The sequence below is a fragment of the Hemiscyllium ocellatum genome (genome assembly GCF_020745735.1).
Source record: "Hemiscyllium ocellatum isolate sHemOce1 chromosome 15 unlocalized genomic scaffold, sHemOce1.pat.X.cur. SUPER_15_unloc_24, whole genome shotgun sequence".
Taxonomy (NCBI): domain Eukaryota; kingdom Metazoa; phylum Chordata; class Chondrichthyes; order Orectolobiformes; family Hemiscylliidae; genus Hemiscyllium; species Hemiscyllium ocellatum.
The window spans coordinates 264,180-275,994 of NW_026867461.1; the positions used below are offsets into that span (position 1 = coordinate 264,180).

At 44.9% G+C, this 11,815-nt stretch overlaps 1 long non-coding RNA gene across 1 annotated transcript; it reads left to right on the forward strand.

The window, feature by feature from the left end:
* The first annotated feature begins 373 nt into the window (after nt 1-373).
* Nucleotides 374-9,236, forward strand: LOC132806772 (uncharacterized). The gene is made up of 3 exons (XR_009641749.1): nt 374-458; nt 8,431-8,517; nt 9,172-9,236. It is a non-coding gene; the product is annotated as an uncharacterized LOC132806772 (long non-coding RNA).
* Nucleotides 9,237-11,815: the final 2,579 nt, after the last annotated feature.

Genomic DNA, 11,815 nt, shown 5'->3' on the forward strand with positions numbered 1-11,815 from the left:
AAAGCATCAGAATGTGGTGGAAATGCTTCACTGTGCTTTTAAGGAGGATGATGGTCGGTTTGAGATTTTTATTCGATTTTTAGTTGGTCTTTCAACACCCACTTCATCCCGAAATCTGGAACCATTCCTGGGTCCGCTGTCTCATCACACGACCTGTCAGGTGATAGACTGGCTGCAGGCCAATGTTCAGGCAGAAATCAAAAACATGGACAGAGTCACTGGAAAGAGGAAACTGCTGAACATATTCCATTATTTGCTGGAGTCTCAGAATAGAGCTTTACTTCAGAAGACTATTGGATGTGGAGTGCACCGAGATTGAACCCAATGGTCTGTTTTGTAGTGTCTCATGTTGTACAACTTTGTGAATCAGTGATGGAGTTGAATTTGGAGAAATGTTATATTCAGGAGGAGGGGATCAAACGATTGGCCCCTGCAATCCACAAGTGCAAAGTTCTAAGGTATGTATTGATCCGGGTGAAATTAGATAACATGTCAGCAATGAACCATTGATTTTCTCTTATAAATTCCTCCTGATATGAATTTCATAGGATCATAGAATCTCTACAGAGCAGAAAACGGTCAGTTGGACCATCAACAACCCTCTGAAGTGCATCCCATCCAGACCCCTCCCCTATCCCTGCATTTCCCAAGGGACATGAAAGACTACAGAAAAGATTTAGAAGGAGGTTGCCAGGGTTGGAGGGTTATGACCTATAAGGAGAGGCTGAATGGACTGGGACTGTTTTCCCTGGAGCATTGAAGGCTGAGGGTGACCTTATAGAGTTTATAAAGTCATGAGGAACATGTTTAGGGTAAATAGGCAAGGTCTTTTCCTTGGGATCTGGGAGTGAGAGGGGAAAGATTTAAAAGGGACTTAAGGGGCAACTTCTTCACACAAAGGATGGTGTGGGTATGGAATGAGCTGCCAGAGGAAGTGGTGGAGGCTGGTGCAATTACAACATTTAAAAGGCATCTGGATGGGTATATGAATAGGAATCACTTAGAGGGATATGGGCCAAATGCTGGCAAATTTGATTAGATTAATTAAGGATATCTGGTCAGCATGGACGAGTTGGACCAAAGGGTCTGTTTCCTTGTTGTACATCTCTATGACTCTATAACCCATCTCGTCTGCAAATCCCTGGACACTATGGGCAATTTAGCACGATCAGTCCATTTAACCTGCACATGGTCGACTGTGGGAGGAAACCGGAGTACCCAGAGGCAACCCATGCAGACACTGGGCGAATGTACAAACTCCACACAGACAGTCACCCAGGGGTGGAATCAAACCCAGATCCCTGGTGCTGTGAGGAAACAGTGCTAACTGTTGAGCCACTTGTCACTATAGTAGCTGAATCACAATTACTATTCATTTTTTTTCTGAGAGTCAAGTAGTTTTCCACGCTTTTATTTTTAACGCTACTACTACATTGACCTTGATACTGAATGCTCTAACTAAAACAAAAACAAGCACCAGGCTAACTTAGTTGGTCTTACACTGTGAGACATTCAAAGCCACAAGGAGTCTGGCAGAGTCTTTAACTAGTGCTATGACAAGGAAACAAAGAACCGAGCCAAATCACCGTACCTCTGTGTTCACAACAGAGTAAAATTAAAACCTTCAAAGATTTTAGCCTCAACAATTCCTAACCAGACTTTATAACCAATCACAGACTCTGTTTATAATGAAACCTAGACGGTAGGTTAATAACTGAAACAACAAAAAAAAGCAATTTATTACCAATATAGGAACTTTAGCAGAGCAAAATTAAACAACAAAGTTTGAAACCAGTAACCTTGTTTTCAGGGCAATTCACACAAAAGACAGACAAACAGACAAATAAACACAGTGAAGGGATAATTAAAACTAAGTAACAAAACTGGCCAGATTAAGTGGTTTTCATATCTTATTCTCAATGTATATTGATAGTTTCTTTGTTAATTTTCTGAAGATATAGATCTGTGCCACCTTTGAATTCACTCTGAGGACTGAAATTCTGAAATAAAGTGGAAGGTTAGGCAGGGAGCATTTACATCTTCATGCTGTAACGTCAATAGCCAAGTTCATTCTCTCAAAAGCACAGTCCCAAAAACCAACTTAAACCGTGATCTATGCCTATGTTTGAACATCTCGTTCTCTCCCAGAAACAAATGGAAATTGCTGTTCTGAGGAAAGCTCATTGGACAAAATATATGTATCCACAGATACTGCCAGACCTGCTGCGCTTTTCCCTCAATTTTTGTTTTTGTTTCTTATGTCCAGTATCCACAGTTCTTTTGATTTTATGTTCTATCCCAGGCAGGTTCGCAGCCTCCGCAATCGCCGCCCAGACAACCGCCTCCACGATCGCCAGGAAGACCATCACCGACGGATTCGCGACCCCCGCGACTATCGGAAATAACAGGGTTTTTTTCGTCGCCACAGCCATTTCCGCCCCCAGTGACATCACTAACCTGCACGACCACAATGCCTCATGTGTCTCCGCCCTAACGCCGATCTCCGTCACAACACGTAACCCCGCCCCCACGCCAACCTCTGTCACCATGCCTAACCCCACCCCCACGCCGATCTCTGACCCCGCCCCTGCGCCTAACCCCGCCCCCACTCCCAGCTCCAGTCCCACAGCAGGTCCTAGCTCCCAGCCCTGCCGTGTTTTCACTATCCCTCCAGACCTCCTCCTCTCTGAGGATGAAAGACCAGTCCTCAGCAGAGGCCTCACTTTCATTCCCCTATGCCCTCGGATTAACGAGTTCAACACGCGGTGAGACATTGAATAATTCTTCCGCCGCCTTCGCCTCCATGCCTACTTTTTCAACCAAGACTCTCACCTACCCTCTGACGACCCCTTCTCCCACCTCCAACACGCCCCATCCACCTGGACACCCCGTGCTGGCCTCTTACCTGCCCTCAACCTCTTTATAGCCAACTGCCGCCGCGACATTAACTGCCTCAACCTGTCCACCCCTCTTACCCACTCCAACCTCTCACCCTCGGAACGTGCAGCCCTCCACTCCCTCCGCTCCAACCCCAACCTCACCATCAAACCAGCAGACAAGGTTGGCGCGGTAGTAGTTTGGCGCACCGACCTTTATACCGCTGAGGCCAAACGCCAGCTCGCGGACACCTCCTCCTACTGCCCCCTTGACCATGACCCCACCTCCCACCAAACCATCTTCTCGCAGACCATCCATAACCTCATCACCTCAGGGGATCTCCGTCCACCGTCTCCAACCTCATAGTCCCACAACCCCGCACCGCCCGTTTCTACCTCCTGCCCAAAATCCACAAACCTGACTGCCCCGGTTGACCCATTGTCTCAGCCTGCTCCTGCCCCACCGAACTCATCTCTGCATACCTTGACACAGTCCTGTCCCCCTTAGTCCAAGAACTCCCCACCTACGTTCGGGACACCACCCATGCCCTCCACCCATCCATGACTTTCACTTCCCCAGTCCCCAACGCCTTATCTTCACAATGGACATCCAGTCCCTGTACACCTCCATCCCCTATCACGAAGGACTCAAAGCCCTCCGCTTCTTAGTTTCCCACCGTACCAACCAGTACCCTTCCACTGACACCCTCCTTCAACTGACTGAACTGGTCCTCACCCTGAACAGCTTCTCTTTCCAGTCCTCCCACTTCCTCTAAACCAAAGGAGTTGCCATGGGCACCCGTATGGGCCCCAGCTATGCCTGCCTCTTTGTAGGATATGTGGAATAGTCCATCTTCCGCAATTACACTGGCACCATCTCCCACCTTTTCCTCTGCTACATTGATGACTGTATCGGCGCTGCCTCATGCTCCCACGAGGAGGTTGAACAGTTCATCCACTTTACCAACACCTTCCACCCCGACATCAAATTCACCTGGACCGTCTCAGACTCCTCCCTCCCCTTCCTAGATCTTTCCATTTCTATCTTGGGCGACCGAATCAACACGGACATCTACTATAAACCGACTGACTCCCACAGCTACCTAGACTATACCTCCTCCCACCCTGCCCCCTGTAAAAACGCCATCCCATATTCCCAATTCGTTCGTCTCCGCCGCATCTGCTCCCAGGAGGACCAGTTCCAATACCGTACAGCCCAGATGACCTCCTTCTTCAAGGACCGCAGATTCCCCCCAGACATGATCGACGATGCTCTCCACCGCATCTCCTCCACTTCCCGCTCCTCCGCCCTTGAGCCCCGCCCCTCCAACCACCACCAAGACAGAACCCCACTGGTTTTCACCTACCACCCCAACCTCCATATACACCATATCATCCGCCGTCATTTCTGCCACCTCCAAACAGACCCCACCACCAGGGATATATTTCCCTCCCATCCCCTATCAGCGTTCCGAAAAGACCACTCCCTCCGTGACTCCCTCCTCAGGTCCACACCCCCCGCCAAACCAATCTCCACTCCCGGCTCCTTCCCTGCAACCGCAAGAAATGCAAAACTTGCGCCCACACCTCCTCCCTTACTTCTCTCCAAGGCCCCAAGGGATCCTTCCATATCTGCCACAAATTCACCTGCACCTCCACACACATCATTTATTGCATCCGCTGCAGCCGATGTGGCTTCCGCTATATTGGGGAGACAGGCCACCTACTTGCGTAACGTTTCAGAGAACACCTCTGGGACACCCGGACCAACCAACCCAACCACCCCGTGGCTCAACACTTCAACTCCCCCTCCCACTCCACCAAGGACATGCAGGTCCTTGGACTCCTCCATCGCCAGACTATAATAACACAACAGCTGGAGGAAGAGTGCCTCATCTTCCGCCTGGGAACCCTCCAACCACAAGGGATGAACTCAGATTTCTCCAGTTTCCTCATTTCCCCTCCCCCCACCTTGATTCATTCAAATCCCTCGAACTCCGCACCACCTTCCTAACCTGCAATCTTCTTCCTGACCTCTCTGCCCCCACCCCACTCCGACCTATCACCCTCACTTTGACCTCCTTCCACCGATCACATCTCCACCGCCCCTCCCCCAAGTCCCTTCTCCTTACCTTTTATCTTAGTCTGCTGGACACACTTTCCTCATTCCTGATGAAGGGCTTATGCCCGAGACGTCGAATTTCCTGTTCCTTGGATGCTGCCTGACCTGCTGCGCTTTTCCAGCAACACATTTTCAGCTCTTGTTCACAACAGTTCCCAGGTACTGGCCTGATCAATTCCCAAACATCTCTTATCTGGTTCAATGTGCTGCTCTCCCACTGTGCTGAAATACCTACAGGATCCTATTGATCAAGAGCTAACCTGCCATTAACTGTGAGGCCCCACCTCATGAACAAACAGCAGCTTGTTTGTTTGTTTTGTTGAAACACAAGTTGCTGTTCACAATCCAAAGATCATTTCCAGCTCATTGCAGGTCGCAGCTACAAATCAAAATTGATAAAATAATAAATAAAACTAAAAGAAAAGTTGGCAAAGGTTCAAACACTAATCCTAAGAGGACCTCAATTAAATGAACATACCTGGTGTGTGACTGAACACAGTTCACTGACAGAGAATAGCAATGAGATCAGGTGGCAAATCAAACTGTTGAACCCAACCTCTGTCACCAATTGTGTGCCATTGCAGAGATGAATATCATCCTTTGTAGTTTACTTTTACAAACGAAAGCTAATCTAATATTGTATTTGACCCAACCATTCACTAGATAAATGGAAAGTGAATGCTGCACCTAGTTCAATGCAGAATACATTGCTAACACAGCAAGGCTGCCATTCATGTATCTGAAACCGTTACGTGTGAGTGTCAGGATGGGTTTGAAATAGAGGTTCAACAGTCTGTGATTTACACGAGACATGATCTGCCCTTTGTGGTAGCACAAAATTCACCATTCACCTCGGCAGCAGGGAGATTGGGCAGCTCATCGCCACATATTTTACATGACTGTTGGGATGAACTATTATCCATTCTGGAACTGAAAACATGGCTTGTGTATTGTTAAATACATCAGAGAAGCAGGAATTTATTGATTGATTGATGTCTATAAATCTTTTTCTTCGTGTTATCCAAACAGGTAATAGTGCCTCACAATTAACCATTTCTTTTACTCTTTGCTGGATCACATATGGATGAGTTCAATGGAATATAATTGCACAAATGTTTAAAAAAAAATTTTAAAAATTGAATATAAGCCAATCAATTTTCTATCTTGCGTCCAACCAGTCTATGCTGAACGTAATCCCAAACTAAACTTGTCCCACCTGCCTGCTCCAGGCCCATATCCCTCCGAACCTTTCCTTCTCATGTATTTATCAAAATATCTTTTAGAGTCATAAGGTCATAGAGATGTACAGCACGGAAACAGACCTTTCGGTCCAACCTGTCCACACCGACCAGATATCCCAACCCAATCTAGTCCCACCTGCCAGCACCCGGCCCATATCCCTCCAAACCCTTCCTATTCATATACCCGTCCAAATGCCTCTTAAATGTTGCAATTGTACTCGTCTCCACCACATCCTTTGGCTACACGTACCACCCTCTGCATGAAAAAGTCGCCCTTTAGGTCTCTTTTATATCTTTCCCTTCTCACCCTAAACCTATGCCCTCTAGTTCTGAACTACTCAACCCCAGGGAAAAGACTGTCTATTTAGTGTATCCATGCCCCTCATAATTTTGTAAACCTCTATAAGGTCACCCCAAAGCCTCCGATACTCCAGGGAAAACACCCCCAGCCTGTTCAGCCTCTCCCTATAGCTCAAATCCTCCAGCCCTGGCATCATCTTTGTAACTCTTTTCTGAACCCTTTCAAGTTTCACAACATCTTTCCGATAGGAAGGAGACCAAAATTGCATGCAATATTCTAACAGTGGCCTAACCAATGTCCGGTACAGCCGCAAGATGACCTCCCAACTCCTGTACTCAATACTCTGACCAATAAAGGAAAGCATACCAAACGCCTTCTTCATTATCCTATCAACCTGCAACTCTGCTTTCAAGGAGCTATGAACCTGCACTCCAAGGTCTCTTTGTTCAGCAACACTCCCTAGGACCTTACCATTAAGTGTATAAATCCTGCTAAGATTTGCTTTCCCAAAATGCAGCAACTCGCATTTATCTGAATTAAACTCCATCTGCCACTAATTACACCCATATCCACCACTTCCTCAGGGACTACCCTCGGGAGTTTAAAAAAAATTCTTCTTGTGACTTTTTTAACTCTGTCTCCTCTCATCTTAAAAATGTGCCCCTAGTCTTGAAATCCCCCATCCTCAGGAAAAGACCCCTACCATTAAGCCTTTTTATACCGCTGATGATTTTATAACCCTCTGAGGTTACCTCTCAACCTCTTATGCTCCAGTGGGAAAAAATCCCAGTCTATCCAGCCTCACTTTATAACTCAAACCTTCCATATCAACAGCTTCCTGGTAAACCTTTTCTGAACCTTCTCCACCTTAATAATATTCTTCTTTTACCTAAGTGACTATAACTGGACACAGTATTCCAGAAGAGGCCTCACCAAATCAAACTTCAAAGAATTATGCACCTGAATCCTTAGCTCCCTCTGTTGTACAACACTACCCAAAGCCCTCCCATTAACTGATTAACCTCTCCCCAAGTTTGTTGTATCAAAATGCATTTATCTAGATTGAACTCCATCTGCCATTTCTCAACCGATTGACCCATTTTGTCAAAATCCTTAGAAAATCCTCCAATTTTGTGCCACCAATTTTGATATCATTTGCAAATTTACTAACTATGCCTTCTGTATTTTCATCCAAATCGTTTCTATAAGTGACAAACAAAAGACCAGCCAGAACCGATTCCTGTGGAACATCAGTGGTGACAGGCCTCCAAGACTGAAAAACAACCCGCCACTTTGTCTCCTGCTGTTAAGCCAATTTTGTATCCAATTGGCAAGCTCTCCCTGAATCCCATGTGTCCAGTTTTGTGTTAAAATATATATTCTATTTCCAGGTCATAAAATGGGTAGTACACAATAAGGCCATCTGGCCAATTATGTCTGCACTGGCTCCTTAAATGGCCGACACACTTCATCCTATTCCCCTCCTCTTCCCTCAAAGCTATCATATGTTTTCTCCTTCAGGTATATATCAAATTCCTCTTTTCAGAGTTGTGCTGGGTTGTACTGTCAATAGCCTTTCAGTCAGTGAACGAGTAACAGCAATTTACTGAGTAAAATATATGATAAGAACTATACACCTCTCATTTTTCACCATTCAAGCAATTAATCTACTGTTTGAAATATGTGTTCACTGGTCACCAACTAATTCAGTGAGAATAGTTAATGCAAGATTTCCATCTGTTTTCTAATACTGCACAACACTGTTCTATCTGCCCATGCCTCAGTGTGCCAATGAGAAACAATTGGTGGAGTTTCTGTAAGGTGAAGTTTATGTTATGTTAATCGGAGAGATTTCCCACTTCTTGATTGTTTTTTTTTCTTGGCTGTTAGGCTGAATGACAATAACATTGGAGATACAGGAGTCAACATTTTGTCTGCATCATTGGCTCATTCGGAATGCAAAACAAAGCGATTGGAGTACGTAATCTTCCCAACATTAACCCCAAATTTTATGTGCAATGATTTGTGGCAAGTCAGGAATTTGCTTTATCTTTGGCATGACCACCATTGAATATATAGGAGAAGGTGAGGACTGCAGATGCTGGAGATTAGAGTCAAGAGTGTGGTGCTGGAAAAGCACAGCCAGTCAGGCAGCATCCGAAGAGCAGGAGAGTCGATGTTTTGAACATTTATTGTGCCTGACTGACATCATGGCAGAGGCCGGTTCAACTGAAGTGTTGAAAAAGGAATTAAACTTTGGTATGGAAAGGCCCAGTGCACAGGGATACGGGATACAGAGTGGCAGGAAGTGAATTGCTCATTCGGAGCCTCGAATCACCTCCTCCTGCACTGTACCCTGTTTGATTCTGTGAGGCTGTAGGAACGCATATTCTTTTCAAAATTAAGAGTAATGTCTTTCAATTAAGGAATAATAGTGTGAAAGACTAAAAGCATTAAAGTTAATTGATTATTAGTTTGTCATTACTGAGTCAAATAAAATGAAAAGGAGGCTGATGGTTCAAAAGCTTTCTCACTGTTATGCTGCTCCAATTATTTCTCTTCCTTCTCAGTGGAGTTTCTTTGATCTTTTTGAGACATATTGAAAATTGGTTTGTAATTATCGATCTTTAGTTTGCAGGATAACAATCTGACATTTGCTTGCATTGAAGACCTGAGGATGGCATTTAATCAGAGCAAATCATTGTCAATGCTATACCTGGATGGAAATAAATTCACAGATGATTGCATTCCGAAAATGAGAAACTTCATCATCAACTGCAAGAATTTGGAGCTGATTCAGTGAGTGCATAAGTTAAAATATTAAACATTTCCATTGTATTGCAAACAATAATTTCCTTAGGTCATGTCCACAGCATGTTCTTCAGGTGTGCTTAACATATTAATTCACCGGAACATAGAAAATCGGAGCAGCATCAGGCCATTCGGCCCATAGACCCTGATCTATCATTAAATATACCATGGATGATTATCCACCTTTGAACCCTGTTCCTGTTTTCTCCCCGATATCCTTTGTGGAAGCCCAGCCCCTAGATTGCTGGCTTCTTGTGAACGTCTGTCCAAGAACAGAGAACCACCACTTAATTAATACCTTTCAACAGCACTGTTTTTTATTCAAGACTGTTAGTATACGAGTATACAAACAAGACTTGGAAGAAAAGCCACCTTAGACCACGCTGGGTACTAAAGAGTGGATTCTCTCACTCTCAATAGGGAAAGTTGTTACATTTATACATAACTTCTCACGCAATACAGAGTCCCGTGTCATTAGGCTATCAAAAAGTATATTAATCAAAGTATACTTAATTGTAAGCTTACACATCAAAAAATGCTCTAAATCTAACACACACAGACACCAGCAGCCATCTGGTTAAGATAATAACACTATCTTTAAAGTCAGACATCAGCCCCCATTATTCTGTTTTTCCAAGGTAACATTCAGAGCTCAGAGATGCTCTTAAAAGTAAACATTCAAACATCGTTTCTGTTTTACAGCTGGACCGTGAGGCACCAGTACTCCTCTGATGGCTGCCCTTTGACCTAGTGCTATGTCCTACATCATTCTCGGATCTGTGAGAAGGATTGTTTATACAGCTAGGCTGGCTTCTTACAAGTTGCTATGTTAGCAATTAGTCTCGCTTAGCCTGTCGGGAAATACAGCCAATTATGCCAGGGCCATTTTAGTTAACAGTTCTGAGCTTCATTTTCTATATGGTCACTATATCTATTTCCAACTTATCACCTTGACCCCTTTAACCCTTAAGAACTTTATCTGCCTGGCGTCATAGAGATGTTCAGCACAGAAACAGGCCCTTTTCTCTAACTGTCCATGCCGAACAGATACCCCAAATTAAACTAGTTCAGATGGAGTTTAATTTAGATAAATGTGAGATGCTACATTTTGGAAAGGCAAATCAGGGCATGACTTGTACACTTAACGGGAAGGTCCTGGGGACTGTGCTGAACAAAGAGATCTTGAAGTGCAGGTTCATAGTTCCTTGCAAGTGGAGTCACAGGTAGATAGGATTGTGAAGAAGGCATTTGGTATGCTTTCCCATATTGGTCAGAGGACTGAGTATAGGAGTTGGGAGGTCATGTTGAAGCTGTATAGGACATTGGTTCGGCCACTTTTGGAATATTCTGCTCTCTCTCCTAGAGGAACGATGTTGTGAAACTTGGAAGGGTTCAGAAAAGATTTACAAAGTTGTTGTCAGTGTTGGAGGCTTTGAGCTGTACGGAGAGGCTGAATAAACTTTGTTTTCTCTGGAGCGTTGGAGGTTGAGGGGTGATCTTATAGAGGTTTATAAAATAATGAGTCCCATGGTTAGGGTAAATAGACAAGGTCTTTCTCTGGGATAGGGGAGTCCAGAACTAGAGGGCCTAGGTTTAGAGTAAGAGGGGAAACATTGAATAGGGACCTAAGGGGCAATCTCTTCATGCAGAGGGTGGTGCGTGTATGGAATGAGCTGCCAGAGAAATGGTGGAGGCTGGTACAATTATGACGTTTAAAAGGCATAGAACATAGAAAAATACAACGCAGTACATGCCCCTTCGGCCCTCGATGTCACGCCGATCCAAGCCCACCTAATCTACACTAGCCCACTATCTTCCATATGCCTATCCAATGCCCGTTTAAATGGCCATAAAGAGGGAGAGTCCACCACTGTCACTGGCAGGGCATTCCATGAACTCATGACTCGCTGAGTAAAGAATCTACCCCTAAAATCTGTCCTATACCTTCCACCTCTTCATTTAAAGCTATGCCCCCTCGTAATATCTGACTCCATACCTGGAAAAAGGTTCTCATGGTCAACCTTATCTAAACCCCTAATCATCTTGTACACCTCTATCAAGTCACCCCTAAACCTTCTTTTCTCCAATGAAAACAGCTCCAAGTGCCTCAGCCTTTCCTCATACGATCTTCCTACCATACCAGGCAATATCCTGGTAAACCTCCTCTGCACCCGTTCCAGTGCCTCCACATCCTTCCTCTAGTATGGTGACCAAAACTGCACACAATACTCCAGATGCGGCCGCACCAGAGTCTTATACAACTGCAACATGACCTCAGGACTCCGGAACTCAATTCCTCTACCAATAAAAGCCAGTACGCCATATGCCTTCTTCACAGCACTATTTACCTGGGTGGCAACTTTCAGAGATCTGTGTACATGGACACCAAGATCCCTTTGCTCATCCACACTACCAAGTATCCGACCATTAGCCCAGTACTCCACCTTCTTGTTACTCTTACCAA